Source organism: Macrobrachium rosenbergii, unplaced genomic scaffold, assembly GCF_040412425.1.
Source record: "Macrobrachium rosenbergii isolate ZJJX-2024 unplaced genomic scaffold, ASM4041242v1 171, whole genome shotgun sequence".
Classification (NCBI taxonomy): Eukaryota; Metazoa; Arthropoda; class Malacostraca; order Decapoda; family Palaemonidae; genus Macrobrachium; species Macrobrachium rosenbergii.
In genome coordinates this window covers 4,652,241-4,668,285 of record NW_027100729.1, presented here as the reverse complement: position 1 = coordinate 4,668,285, position 16,045 = coordinate 4,652,241, and the positions used below count along the sequence as shown (strand labels likewise).

General features: G+C 50.0%; 1 protein-coding gene across 1 annotated transcript in view; it reads right to left on the bottom strand.

The window, feature by feature from the left end:
• The window catches only part of LOC136838104 (gastrula zinc finger protein XlCGF7.1-like), a 48,239-nt gene that overhangs the window by 23,470 nt on the left and 8,724 nt on the right, over positions 1–16,045 (bottom strand). The gene's annotated exons all lie outside the window — the stretch shown is intronic.

Sequence of the window (16,045 nt, the reverse complement as noted above, 5' to 3'; positions counted from 1 at the left end):
GGTACTTCCACATTCATATGAGCTAAAAATAGAGCCTTTAGAAGGCTGTGGCCTATAGCCTAAAATTACCACAAGACTTTCAATCATTTATATAAAATCTGCCATTTAGACTGTCCTGGGTTACAGTAGCTGATGCTACAAGCTACAGTCTACAGGATACATATATACTGTAGCCTACAGTAATGAGACCCTATAGAAGCTTATAGCCTAAACTTAACATTAACCTATGAGTAAATTATTAAGATGATATACAAAATACCATTCATTAAGACAGTCTTAAGTTAGAGTGGGCCAGGCTAAGCTATAGCCTACAGTCTACAGGCTGCCTGAAACCTATGTAACCCAGACCCCAAAAAGGCTATGGCCTATAGGGTAGCCTAGGAGTACCATAACTATATGTTAATTATAAAAATATAATTGAAATATTCATTTAGACAGGTTTACATTAGTCTACAGGTTACAGTCTAGCCCAGTGGTTCTCAACCTGGGGGGCGCCCCCCCCTAGGGGGGCGTCGGCAATTTCCAGGGGAGGCGCGAGGCCTACGGAAAATTTAAAAATTCTAGAATTATATTCGTTATTCTCTTAACAAGAGTGAGGAACTAATATTCAGAAGTTTATAAAAAGAATGAAAAAGTATCGCCTTCTAACGTTAGTTTCCTGTAGTCTATCATTCTAGTTAGACTCACTAGGCTTACCATTATTTTATAATTACTTACCTCCCTCCCTGACCCTCGAAACTTCTTCTCTTTCTCTTTTTTTTTTTATTTTCCTCCTAATCTGGGAGGGAATTTTACTCATAGATGCAAGGGGGGCGTGGAGGGAAGGACCAGCTCTTAGAGGGGGCGTGGTAATAAAAAGGTTGAGAACCACTGGTCTAGCCTATATAAGGAAGACACATTAGAAGGCTGTATCCTATTGTAAAGTCACCACATCGACGTCAGCGGAGTGCTTCGAAGGCATCATTAAGTAAGTCTCTTGGGGCAAGTTTTCTTTGGTGACTTCCCACTTTCTTCACACACAATTCGTCACGCCTAACGTGCCAGGTCACGCGTTTTCTACCATTTCAACTTTATATGTATTTGTCCAACTGTCATAAATTATATATCGTATGTTTCTTTATTCGCAGGCATCAAGACTGTATCCATATTGAAGTTCTATATGTTTTTATATTGTAAATCGTACTTGTTTGCCGCATATTATTGTTAATTGTTTTGACCTCAGGTCACGCTCAATGTCATTGTCTGCCGCGGTTCGGCGCCAGTCGGCCGCTATATAAACTGCCTGAATCTGTAATAAAGTAGCAGTAACTTTTACCTGCTCGTTTCTTTTGCACCTCTTACACTATGGCCTAGAATGACCATAAGCCTCTAAATCATTAAAATAACAATTTTTAAAGTAAATTGTATTTTTCCTAACTATACAAACCCGAGGTCCTTTACATTAGGAGATACTTTCAGGCGTAGGCTGGAAACGGCCGTTAAACTCTTGAACAAGGTGGTTAGGCAGTAACTACCTCCAGGTAGGCGGGGATACCCGCCTGCCCGGATGTAAACATTCCAGTTTGCCTTTCGGCCCAGGTACAGATTGAGGGGTGGCATGAGGTGGGCATAATTGTAAAGGACCTCGGGTTTGTATAGTTAGGAAAATACAATTTACTTTAAAAATTGTTATTTGTTCCGACACAATATACAAAACCCTCGGTCCTTTACATTAGGAGACTCACTTATTGGAGGGAGGAATCTGAGAAAGTCTCTCTGAACTGACTGGAGTTCACCACCTTGTCTTCCCTTCCTGGTCGTGAGAGCGAGGAAGGAAAAACTGCCTCTGACAAAAGATCGGGTTGTAAGAAACGCAGGATCAGTTGTCAGACTTCTGGGTCCCCTTTGCATGAAAGAGGAAACGTCAGTTCATGCAAAGTAGGCTGGGAAGAATTTGACGTCGGATGACAATAAGGCAAATACAAGCATTGGGTTGTCTCATAGTCATGGTCTCCTTCCTCCCCTTGCAAGAGGAAGGAGTGGGGTTGCTTCTATTAACCTTAACGGAAATAGAACGGGAGCTCCTGTTATGCGCTTATCTGCCTCGATCGCCCGGTCCAGCTTGTAACGGCATTTCCGCTCCCTGCCCGTGGGAAGAGAGCCAGGATGGGGAGAAAGAAGAGAGGCCAGTCACTCAACCTCCATTCTCCCATCACAGCCGTACAACATAGGCGAGATGCAATCCTGTCCCGTTAAGGGAGCTGGATAAGCTACACAACTTGTTGAGCAGCCACCACAGGACCCAAGGAAAAAGTGTCCAAGGACTTGTGTGCAACATCCCAGAGGTAGAAGGAGGTGAAGGTAGTCTGTTGGGACCACACACCCGCCTTCAGCTCCTGTGGTACCGACATATTCTTCCGGAATGCGAGGGATGGACCAAGCCATCGACTTTGTGAGCTCTCGGGTGAAAGGTACCGGTATCGTTGTCATCAGCTGCCAAGTACCTCCTTGATCGCTTCACGAAGTCAGGAGGAAGATGTGCCCTTAGACACTTCTTCCTTGGGAGAGACAGTACTGGCGAAAACGTTGACGACATCCAGGTTAGGAATGTCGAACCTTTCGAAAGTACCACAGCTCCCAAATAGGACAAAGTAACGAATGATCTGGATCATCGATACAAAGTCCAAGGAGGAGGGGAACAAGAAGGACTCGAACCCAACAGTCGATGCCAATGGATTTGGAGTCCACCTACGACATCCGAGAAGATGGATGATCCCCACCCTGTTCTTCCATCTTCTACGCCAAGGCCAGGGTAAGATGAGAGATGGACCTAAGAGGGCAAATCTCTATCCGACGACTCTCGTAGGGCGAGTGCAGAGCACGGACAGGAACCCTAACGAGAGTCGCATGCCACCCAGGAAACATTCCCTGGGACAGCATGACTGAAGAAGCTTCTCGTCCGTAGCTAACTCTCGACTAAGGAGACGAAGGCTACTTCAGATAAAGACTAGGTCGCAAGGGCCTACATTCTTTCAAAAACTGAAAGGGAGAGAAGCAGCCCTCGGCGGAGAAGACGAGGAAGTCCAGACTTGACAAGCGACTCTGACCGGGAAGAAGTTCCGACAACGACACCACCAGCGAAGACGGATCCAGTCCCTGGGACAGTGTTGCAGAGGACTTCAAGGGATATCCAGCTATATCTGTTGCCGCTCAGCGAAAAAGCCTGTGCTTGCAAGGAAAGCTGGAAAGTCTCCCAGTCCTGAACCCACAGGGATGTACTGCCTCAAGAACCGCTTCTTGTGTAGCTGCACAGGAGGATGGGTCAAGCGGAATTCTTCTCGATGCCTCGGCAATCAGTTCGGAAGGAGGGGAAGTCTTTAAGTATTTGTCTGTAACTCAGGGTGAGCAATGTTTGTGAACCCCTAGCGAAACGGACAAATACGGAGGGAAAAAAACGTTGATATCGAGTTTTCACCAAAAGACAGCATGCCTCAACAGAGCGGCCCCTGGTCTGGTATGAGGGAGCGAGAAAACACTACTGACTTGTGTGCAGGGAGGCAACAGAAGGACGGTAGGGATTTCTCAGTCCAGCAGTCTCTGTATGAGTCTTCGTGAAAAAGAGTGAGCAGCATGTTCTGTCCCGATCACTCAAACCCGAGGCCAGGCTTGCCTACCAATACATCCCCACCAGGGATGCATCTGGTTAATTGAGCTGTCGAGTGTGCAATAGAACAACACTCGAGTACCTTCAAATGTCGAGATAAAGCAGGGGGAAAAAACGATTGCCTCCTGTTTGTCGACAAAAGTCACTGTTGTGGTTTTATTGTTCAATGAAACCAGTGAGTGCCGCAAAACCCATCCTGGATTCTCGGACGGCCAAAAGGCTGCCCTGAGCCCAGGACGGTGACGGAAGGTACTAATCATCTCTGTCACACAAATTCAAGACAAGGTCTTTACCAGTGTGCGCCTATTCCTCAACCTGTGAATCTGTGAGTAGACACAAGATTTGAGGGAAATATGAAGGCATATTCGAAGGTTCCTATAATCAAGCATTAGCCTAACTCTTTCCTCATACCTCGAAGAGGAAAGAACGGGGAAAAGGAAGCAGACTTCCATTTTCCACCATGGGGAAGCTTCTGCAAGATGACAGGGAACCGAGACAATTAGCTCTAGCCGGCTGGCATTTCCCGAATCGGGAGCACGGGAGAGGCGATGGAAAGAATTGCCGAGACCTAAGGGAAATAGATACTTCTCCTGAAGGAATCCATTCCCAGGTCTCGGCAATGTTGCTGCCAGCTCCAGAGACTCGATAAGCATCATTTTGTCCAGGCATCAGCAGTTGCAATCTTCTTCTGAAGCCTAGGACTTCTTAGCTAAGGAGTTGAGGTGGGCTGGCTTGAACCCAAGGTCGAGTTGAAATGATAAGACCCAAAATTCTTGGCCATTGTCCAAAGGACAAGGCAGTGCCCTGGTGGGAACCTTGATTACCAGGGTATCTGGCAAATCTCTGAAAGAGAAAGGCAGAACCAAGTAAAGGTTCGTTCCCAAGGGTCGAGCCAACTCGGGACTTACGAAACTGGAGATCCGAATGGGACAAAGTCCTTCTTCTTAGCACCAGAATTGCCCAAAAACTGTGGTCAGCAAGACCCTCCGAGGCAAGAAGAATTCATATTCTGCCGAGGCAGGGGTGGAAGTTTGGTGTTTCGACCTGAATTAACTCCATCGAAGAAAAGAATCCATCAGGTCGAGAACGTTTCTCGGAAGACAGGACTGCGGCGGTCCCTGACATTCTCGGCCCTCAGAAACTGCAAGGGTTGCAAGTGATGAAGGTTATTCATTGGGGAGCCGCGGTCCTGTCCCAGGGATCCTCGCCCGACGAATCAGCGCTGTTCCCGAGAACACGGGGCGATCGTGCTTGAAGAGGAAGACCCTCGCTGTTCCGATCGTGAAACCCTGTACTTCTCCCCTTGGAGGGAGACCTTGACAGATCCCATGAAACCCTTCTCAGCTACCTGGTTATAATACGAGAGAATCGGGGACCGATACCCAAAGCACGCCAGGCAGCCGAACTCCGAAAGAAAATTTCATCGGAGCTCTCTCTCTGTCCGTCTCGCTCCTCTCGGAACAACCGAAAGGAGAGGAGAACAGGTGAGGAGAAAAGAGTAGCCCTACCTGTCCTGCCAGAATGATAAGCAGGAGAGGCGGACCGTGAGCAATAATCAACCGAAGGAGATTACTGCCACACGGGGAAAGAAGAGCACCTATGCCGTGGCAAAGTGCTTTCCTGGGAAGAGCAAAAAATTCACTCGAGCATACACGAGAACCCGAATCGGAAAAAACCGAGTAGGGCCGAGCCGAGCCGATCACGAGAACGCGATCCAGCTGGTCGGTATGCGTGGACTGGGAGGCAGGCGAGATGGGGCGAGCCGAAACGAGCCAAGCCAGTCTGGCAAGCCGAGTCAAGTCGAGCCGAGCCAGTCTGGCAAGCCATGTCGAGTCGAGCCGAGCCAGTCTGGCAAGCCAAGTCGAGCCGAGCCAGAGCCAGACTCATAACTGGGCAGGCCAGACTCGTCTGCTGTGAACAATTGCTAGTTTCCCGAACTCTAAACTCCTTCGAGGCCGAAACCGGCCAAGGCCCTCGAGAAGAAGGCTCATAGGGGAATTCTGTGTCTGCTATCTTGCATGCTCGAACCCTAAAGTTCGAGACACAAGAACGAAGCCCCCGAGCAACCGAAGCAGCTGGCGGGCAGAATCGAAACACCTGGCGTCACCATGGGTACACCGACTCCTGGGTGTCCCGGCGACCAGACACCTGGGTGTCTCGCAACCAGACACCTGGGTGTCCCGCAACCAGACACAAGGGTGTCCCGGCAACCAGACACCTCTGTGTCTACCTGGGCGTCCCCGGCAACCAGACACCTGGGTGTCTCGGCAACCAGACACCTGGGTGTCTCGCAACCAGACACCTGGGTGTCTCGGCAACCAGACACCTGGGTGTCTCGGCAACCAGACACCTGGGTGTCTACCTGGGCCCGGCAACCAGACACCTGGGTGTCTCGGCAACCAGACACCTGGGTGTCTCGACACTTTCTCTCCCTATGCCTCTCGTGGAGAGCGCTCGTGATTCATAGAATTCGAGCTACCCAAGAGACTTCCGGCAATCGGGAGCGCTGCTTTGTTACCTAATAGATTAAAAGAGCCAAGCACAGAACCAGTCTTAGATGCAGACTTCAAGACTGGCAACGAGGGAATGGCCTCGAGAGGCCGTGCTCGCGGCCCCCAAACGCAAGATCCCACAGGAAAATGCGAATCGGCCAACTTGTCTTCCGGAAGAGTGTCAGTCCCTTAGAAGTCCCGCAGGACTCCCAAAGTGAATCTCTTCCCTTCTTCTGGTGTTCGAACCGAGAGGTTCGAGACACCAGGCTGGGAACCCGACCGAGCACTGGCAAACACTCGGGAGCGCTTGCGGTGCTGGCAGGAAGAGGAACCGAGACACCTGGGTGCCTCGCCCTTTCTCTCGCACTGCTCCCGAACTGGGCCCAGGAAAATCTCTCCAGACCAGATCGATACTCGATATTCCATAGAATCTCGAGCACTCGAAGCGGCTCGCGAACGAGCGCCCGGCAGCCCCCATCTTAGAGGCGGAACCTCTAAGACTCGGGAACGGGAACGCAAACTGAGGTCTGCGCGCCCGCGGCTTCCGAAACACAAAACCCACGGCTATGCGAATCGGTTCCCTAACCCGAAGGTCGGGAAGAGCCAACGAGAGACCCACTGCCTCCTCGGAAGGAGGCAGTCCCTAAATGTCCAAGGGCATCAAGGGGAAGAAGCAGCATCCTTCCTTCGGCCGATGAAGGTCTGCCGATTCTCGGGACCTCCAGGACCTCGGGAGAGGAAGGGAAGACGCAGCAGAAGACGAAATCGAAGATAAGATGAAGAAGACGGCGGCTACTTCCACAGGACAGCTTCCTTCATCTCCACTCCCACATCTTCTACAGGATGGTCGACACGAAACATCGTAACCTCCAGGGTAGTCCGGCAGGAACACAACGGATGCAGGAGAAGCATGATCAGGACAGCCGATGCAGGAGCTACAGCAGCAGATCGGAGGGCAGGAGCTACTGCAACGGCCAGGAAAATCACCTCAACAGGACCACTTCCTAAATCTTCACGCCGACATCTTCTACAGGATGGCAGACATCGTAACCTCTGGGGCAGCTAGCAGGAACGCACGGAAGCGGACCCGGGCACGACCGCCAGGAGCAGCAGGAATGATCAGGACAGCCGATGCAGGAGCTACGGCAAAGGTTCGGAGAGCAGGAGCTATGCAACGGCCAGGAACGTCACTTCCACAAGGCGACTTCCTTCCCTTCACGCCCACGTCTTCTACAGGATGGCAGCAGGCAGGAACACAACGGAAGTGGCCCCGGGCACGACCACTAGGAGAAGAAGCGGGCACGATCAGGACATTCGATGCAGGAGCTACGTAGCTGTTCGGAAGGCAGGAGCTAATGCAACAGACAGAGTGTCATTGAAAGTCACCAGCATCGACAGGAGCGATCAGGGCGGCTGCGGCAGGAGACCAGGAGAGCAGCCCCGAGACTGTCGTAGAGTTGACACGAGCAAAACACAGGGAACAGCAGGAGCAGATAGACCACAGATACGCAGGAAGCATTGCAACAGCATACATGAAAACCAGCAATGACAGCGATCGAACTACATCAGCGGGAACAGAGTCAGAGCGATCCCGACGTGGTAATATGTCATCTAATCAGGTATTGTGGTCGATCCCGAAGCAACACTGAATGAAAGTCGGGACTGCTTCATGCAAGATATTCTTGATATATGATATCCAGCCAACTACTGCTGTCTCTGCAATGCTCACTGTCAACCTGAAAGAAAAAACAAATATGATTAGTAGAGGGAGGCTCCTCCCGCTACAAGGGGAACAGCCCTACGCAGCGTTAGGAGGTACTCTAGACGAGGTTGCTCGCTCCCCCCCTGTCTTCACCCGACGAGCGAGCGAAGAGGGCGAAGGAGAGAGAAGGAAGAACCTACGGGAAGAGAAAAAGGACAGAGGGGAGCCCACCAAGGGGCGCCGTGGAAGCGGAACTTATCGACGACGCCAGTAACCTCCCACTCAGCCCGCAAATCTCTAAGCGCAGGCGGAGACAAACACTCAGCAAAAGAAGGAAGAAATTAGTGATGCCCCTTACACACGGAGGGCGGAAGCCCAAGAAGGGACTAATCTTACGTCCCGATGGATGTAGGGAAGTGAAGAAAAAGCGTCCCAAACTAATCCCGAAAGTACAGGCGCCTCCAGTATTACGAAAAAGGGCCGCTGGAGAGAAGCATTACCACTTGGCTACGCTACTCCAGCTAAGCCCTTGGCCGTCAAACCCAAGACACAGGCAGGAACGACGGCTTACACAAGGTTATCACAAATCGTGGGTTTGTATTACCAAATATCAAACACACGCAATATATAAACAAAAATACAGAAAGATCCCACCGTAAGAGCTTAACAACAGTCAGCAGAGAGAACAAAAAATACGTCAGCAACGCATGACGGCCGAAAGCAAACTGGAATGTTTACATCCGGGCAGGCGGGTATCCCCGCCTACCTGGAGGTAGTTACTGCCTAACCACCTTGTTCAAGAGTTTAACGGCCGTTTCCAGCCTACGCCTGAAAGTATCTCCTAATGTAAAGGACCGAGGGTTTGTATATTGTGTCGGAACAAATATCCATTTAAACAGGTTCAGGCTACAGCTGAGCAGTCTGCAGTCTATACAGTCTAACTGTAACCAGACCCCTTACAAGCTTAGGCCGCAGTAGGGTAGCCCTGCCTATATAGTCTCTAAGTAGGCCTGCCAACTACCTGATCCAGAAATGTGGGAGATGGCGCACGCACACACACACCACAAAACTCCTTTCTATTGCTGCATCCCGACTTCCTTGGTGCTGCTGCTGCTGCTGCCATCTCTCCTCTCTGTCTGTTTCTAGTCAGAGAACTTTGACTTCAATCACGTGATCACCCATTCACTGATTCAGGTGGGACTTGTGTCTTGACTGCTGTCTTCTCTATCTGCCACGTAATCATGTCTCGTGTTATGTTATTTACATTACACACACAAAAATAATTACAATCCAAATAGTGTGTTAGTGCTACACTGTTCCCATACTCCATTTCAGGCCCAGTAAATATTCTCGTATGGCCAGAAAATGATATTTTAATGATAAAATACAGTTTGTTCATACTTACCTGGCAGATATATATATAGCTGTATTCTCTGAAGACCGACAGAATTTCAAAAAACTTACGACACACGCAGTGGGGCCAGGTGGTTAGTACCCATTCCCGCCGCTGGGAGGCGGGTATCAGGAACCATTCCCATTTTCTATTCAGATTTTCTAGTGCCACTGTCTCCTGAGGGGAGGTGGGTGGGTACTATGATTAGATATATCTGCCAGGTAAGTATGAACAAACTTTTTTTTTATTATAAAAATATCATTTTGTTCATGAGACTTACCTGTCAGATATATATATAGCTGAATCCCACCATTGGAGGTGGGAAGAGACAGAATAGGATTTAGGAAACAAATATATGTAGGCGATTGACGCCTTGGTTCCTTACCTGTTAGCATAGCTGAATTCGTGATTACTGTCACCCAAGCCTGCTTCTGCTTTACTAGAGTCTCCAGCAAGGTAGTGACCTATATAGCTGGTGAGTTCTAAATGATCTGTCAACGGGGCGAGACCACAATGCGACTAGACCATATGACCAAACTATGAGGGCAAACGAATCATAACCAACCACCTGACCAAGCCTAGCTACATCATGATGCCATAACATAAGCTAAGGACTGGGACGTCCACCCCCACTGGCCGACCCAACAACCATAAAAACAAAAACACCATAACCAAAATAAAAAACACTTCCTAACCATTTTCTACAGGATAGGGTGAGTGTCGCTCTCTGGCCCCAAAATCGCATCTGCGGAAACGTAAGGCCCTAGCGCACAGCAATTCTCGTAAGTCGTCTTCACATCAGTTAGGTAGTGCGAAGCGAACACCGAATTGCTTCGCCAAAAGGTGGCCCCCAGAATGTCATTGAGAGACATATTCCTCTGGAAAGCCACTGAGGTAGCAATGGCTCTCACTTCGTGGGCCTTGACTTTCCATAGACTCATGCCACTGTCTTGAACGTCAGAATGCCCGTCTAAAATGGTGCTTCTTAAAAGGAACGCCAGTGCATTCTTAGACAAAGGCAAATCTGGCCTTTTGACCAAGCACCACAGATTGTCCGAAAGGACCTCGACTTTCCTTAGTTGTCTGCAAATAAAATTTGAGAGCCCTGACAGGACACAGGACTCTCTCTGGTTCTTGTCCAAGAATTTCCGTCAAACCCTTAATCTCGAAGGTCCTGTGCCAAGGGGTAGACGGGTTCTCGTTCTTAGCTAGAAACAAAGGGCTTAGAGAACATACTGCATTATGGCCTCTAAAACCTATATGCTTACTGATGGCTTGAACTTCACTAACTCTCTTCGCCGTCGCCAGAGCAGTTAGGAAAACAGTCTTTCTAGTCACATCTTTCAAGGTTGCAGGATGTAAAGGCTCAAACCGACTGGACATAAGGAATTTTAGAACTACGTCCAAATTCCAGGAAGGCAGCCTTGGCTGAGCCACCTTAGTGGTTTCGAAAGACCTTAAAAGATCATGAAGGGCCTTGTTGTCGGTTAAGTCGAGACCTCTATGCCTAAAGACCGCTGACAGCATACTTCTATAACCTTTGATGGTAGGTACTGCCAGCTTTTGTTCCTTCCTTAAATAAAAAAGGAAGTCGGCTATCTGGGACACAGAGGTCGTGGTTGAGGAAATCCCCTTGATCTTACACCATCTCCTGAAGTTGGCCCACTTCGATTGGTACACTGATTGGAGGAGGCTCTCCTGGCGCTGGCAATAGCCCTTGCCACTGGTCTTGAAAAACCCCTCGTTCTGGCCAACTTTTCGATAGTCTGAATGCAGTCAGACTCAGAGCGGGGAGGTTTTTGTGGTACCTCTCAAAGTGGGGCTGTCTGAGAAGATCGACTCTCATGGGAAGCGTCCTTGGGAAGTCCACCAGGAATGTCGTGACCTCTGTGAACCACTGTCGACGGCCAAAAGGGGGCGATTAACGTCATCCTTGACCCTTCTGAAGCCGCAAACTTCCTGATGACTTCCCCCAAGATCTTGAAGGGGGGAAAGGCATAAAGGTCCAGATCCTTCCAGTCCCAGAGGAGGGCATCTACTGCTACCGCTCCTGGGTCGAGCACGGGAGAGTAGTACAGAGGCAGAAGTTGTTGATGCCGACTGAGAAGATCCGCGCGTACGTTCTCGACTCCTGCCACGAATCTTGTGAGTAGCGTAATCTGCCGAGCATGGGCCCACAGCAGGATCTCTCTTGCAAGCATGAACAGGGACCGAGAGTGAGTACCTCCCTGTTTCTTGAGGTACGCCAGGGCTGTGGTGTTGTCCGAGTTGATCTGCACCACTCGACCTGAAACCTGATCCTCGAAGAAATTGGAGGGCCAACTGAATCGCTCCCAATTCTTTTAGATTGATGTGCCAGGACACCTGTTCCCCTCTCCAGGTGCCTGACACTTCCTCCCCCCCTAGTGTTGCTCCCCATCCTGACGTGGACGCATCGGAAAACAACACTAGGTCGGGGTTCTGAAGGTGGAGAGAAACCCCTTCTGCCAACTTCATGGGATCGAGCCACCACCTTAGGTGGTCCTTGGCAGAGAGAGAGATCTTCAGAGTCTCCTCTAGGTCCTCCTTGTCTTCCCAGTTCTCCGCAAGGAAAAACTGGAGCGGTCTGAGATGCAGTCTCCCCAGGGAAACAAACTTCTCCAGCGATGAAATGGTCCCCAGCAGACTCATCCATTCCCTCACCAAGCATGTTTCTTTCCCCAGGAAGGCTGAAACTTTGTCTAAGCAGTGCTGCTGTCGTTCCTGCGACGGAAAAGCTCGAAAAGCCACTGAATCCATCCGAATCCCCAGATAAACGATGGACTGAGTAGGGATCAGATGTGACTTTTCGAAATTCACCAAAAGTCCCAGGGACTTTGTCAACTCCAAAGTCGTATGCAGGTCCTCCAGACACCTCTCCTCCGATGATGCTCGAATGAGCCAATTGTCCAAATAAAGCGAGATCCTTAAGCCCGCTAGGTGAAGCCATCGCGCCATGTTCCTCATCAGCACCATGAAGACCATCGGTGCTGTACTTAGCCCGAAGCAAAGAGCTCTGAATTGGTAAACTTGTCCCCCCAGGACAAACCTCAAGTACTTCCTTGACTGATGATGAATGGGAACGTGAAAGTAGGCGTCCTGGAGGTCCAGCGAAACCATCCAATCGCCTGGTCTTAAAGCTCCTAATACCGACTGAGATGTCTCCATCCTGAACTTCTCCTTCACCACAAAACGGTTCAGTCTGCTGACGTCTAGGACTGGTCTCCACCCTCCCGACTGCTTCGGTACCAGGAAGAGCCGATTGTAGAATCCTGGGGAATCTAACTCCAGGACGTGCTCTATGGCTCTCTTCTCGAGCATCTGGTCGAGCAGATCGAAAAGGAGGGTGACAGATCCCTGGGCGTTGAGCCCAGCGGTGGAAACTCGAGGAACGGGATCTTGTAGCCTTTCTCGATGACTTTGAGGGACCAGGAGTCCGTCCCTCTTGCTCTCCAGACCTTCACAAACGAAAGAAGCCTGGCTCCTACTGGTGTCTGGAGGTCCGGTACATCATTTCTTGCCCCTAGGTTTAGAAGGGGCTCTGCCTCTGGAAAGCCCTCTTCCTCAAGGAAACGACCTTGAGGAGGAAGCTCTACCACGAAAGGGCTTCTGCCTCTTAGAAGCTTGTCCCTGAGAGGAAGTGGACGGGACATCTGGACGTCTGGAAGACTGGGCTAGGAGGTCATGAGTAGCCTTCTCCTTAAGGCTGGTGGCGAGATCCTTGATCAAGGAATTGGGGAAGAGATGGCTAGATAGAGGGGAGAAAAGCAATTCTGCCCTCTGCAAAGGAGAAACTGACTTTGCCGTGTAGTTACAATACAAGGCCCTCTTCTTCAAGAGGCCCGTACCGAAATGAGCAGCCAGTTCATCCGCGCCATCCCTGATGGCCTTGTCCATGCACGCCAACACGCTGGACAGCTCCCCCAGACTGATCGAGTCAGGACTTCGAGTCTTCAAGTCCAAGGCCCCCAAGCACCAATCCAAAAAGTTAAAAACTTCCATCGTGCGGAAAAGCCCTTTGAGGTGATGGTCCGTCTCTGAAAGTGTCCAAGCCACCTTCGAGGAAGAAAGGAGGGACCTCCTTGGAGCATTGACCAAACTAGCGAAGTCTCCTTGGGAAGAGGAAGGAACTCTGGAACTGACTTCCTCTCCTGTCTCATACCACATTCTCGCCTTTCCGCTCAACTTAGACGGAGGCATGGCAAAGGAAGTCTTGCCTTGGGTCTTCCGATCGTCCATCCAAGTGTTGATCTTCTTAAATGCTCTCTTGGTAGCAAGCGACGTCTTCATCTGAAGGAATCCCGGCGATCTCCTCACCTTCGAAGAAGCTAACTGCGAAGGAGGAGAGAGAGGGGCAGAAGGCTGAAACTTATCTGCAAACAAGTCCCTTAGCAGGCTGGTCAAAACCTGGTAGTCTGAAGAAGACGACTTAGGAGGCTGCTCCTGCTCTGCAGACTCCGACTCACTTGACACCTCTCCCTCTTCGACGGGAGCAACAGGAGAGACTTCTGGAACCTGGGGAAGTCTAAGGTCTTGTGGTCCGATCCGCAAATGGGACCTCTGCTTCAGCGAAACTATTGCAGAAAGCTCTGAAGCGTCCCACAAAACTGAGAAAGGAGCGTCCTGCCGAGCGTCTTGCTGAGCGTCCTGTTGAGCATCCTGACGAGCGTGCTGCCGAGCGTCCAGTCGAGCGTCGTGCCGAACGTCCTGCCGCGCGTCTTGCCGAGCTGCGAGAGGGGCGTCCTGACGAGCATGGGAAGCGTCAGGTCCAGCAGCTTGAGGAACGTCAAGTCGATGCAGAGCGTCACAACGGCGATCCAACGAACGATGAGGGCGGCTGGGTGAACTCGCCGGCGAAGAATACGAACGAGGAGCAGGAGAGGATGACTTCTTAGACCTCTTGACAGGCAGCCTCAAGTCCTTACGGCGTTGACGCTGCTCAGGCTCCCTCTCACCAAGGAGCGACGCCAACTGCCGCTGCATATCAAGCAGAATTCGTTTAGAAGGAGAAGACTCCCTCTCAGGAGAAGGGCTCCTCCTGTGAGAAGATGAGGGGCGAGGGGACGCCCTCTTCCTTCTCCCAGGGGCAACGACAGCTCTTTCCCTGGAGCGACTGGGGTGCTCAAAAGCGTTCTCCTCGGAAGATGTCCTGGTCCTCTTCTGCGGCGGGCACTCGCCGAACCATTCAGGTGAAGAAGCAAACGCACCCCGAGAAAGAGGACGTGAAGCGTCCTCCTCTCCGAAGCCTCTCTTCCAAGCGCGAGAGTCCCTCCGAGAGCTTGACCCCTTGCGCGGGGAGGGCACCTCGGAGGACAAGAAGCAATCCTTAAGGATGCGTGCGCGAGCACGATCCTTGGCAGCCTGGGAATCGACAACAGGTCCTGCCGAAGGGACGCCAGATTGGTGGGGAGCCCCCGTAACCCTCTTGCGGCTTTCGACTTGCCCACTCCCTGAGTCCTGGGAGTCCGACAGAGGTCCAGGCCTAGAGGCATTATAGGGCCGATCTGACGCCCCCTCCACAACACTAGGGGGATCACTGCACTTCACTACACTTTCGATGGCAAGTACTTTCGACTCCAAGGAACGGATGGAGTTCAAAATCTCCGTCAGGGCATTACCTCCCACAGACACAACCTCAGGGCCCGAAGGCAACACTACAGGGTTAGGTGAAACAAAGTCTACAGAAGGGTTAACAGGTGACAAAATATTGCCCTGACTTCTACCAGCCGACACACTTCTGGAGGAAGACCTCCTGATCCTGTCACGCTCTAACTTGCGCACATATGAATCATAAATCTTCCAATCGGCATCAGGCAAAGTCTTACACTCCTTACAGCAATCATCAATCAAACAAGCATGCCCTCTACACCTCATGCATACTGTGTGAGGATCTACCGAAGCTTTCGGTAGCCTCACCTTACACTCTTTCACACCACATACCCTGAAACTAGCAGAACTAGATCCAGACATCATAACCAAAGAAAAGTCAAAGCCAAAATCAAAAACGGTCCACAATAGCGTATGCCTATCCACAAATCCAAAGTCAAAAAACCAAAAGACAATCAGAATACTCAAGTGGCAAAAAAGTTTTCGAAATCCAACGACGAAGGTATTGACAACGGGTGTTGACAGTACCGGCGACAGAGAAAATCTGAATAGAAAATGGGAATGGTTCCTGATACCCGCCTCCCAGCGGCGGGAATGGGTACTAACCACCTGGCCCCACTGCGTGTGTCGTAAGTTTTTTGAAATTCTGTCGGTCTTCGGAGAATACAGCTATATATATATCTGTCAGGTAAGTCTCATGAACAAAATGTTATTTGCAATTTGCAAACAGTGTTTAACGTTTGAGATCCCTGTGACACTGATGCAGAGGAGAGAAAAGAAGAGCTGAATATATACAGCAAATGTCTTCAAAATAAAAATTAAATAAAAGAAATAAAATCAAATAAAGACATCACAGATGCAAGACTCTACCAAAGCGTACAAAAGAAGGGAGTTTGCTGTGAAGCGATTTCATTGTGGATCCTTTATATTGTGTTCAATACTATTTTTGCTGTAATTTCAATTATTTCTTTGTATCTACTGAGACTGTTCGTTATCTAGCGCTCTGTATTTGTGAGCTTTATTTGTTCAGACTTGATATGCAAGTACAGTGGATGAGAGCAAAAGATCACCACAAAGTGAGACATTACTTATGAAATGATATTTCATTTATCTGAATGCTATATTTGCAAAAGCTGTCATCCATTTGAAAATAAGGTGCAGAGTTTTTCATCATTAAATAAAACAAAACT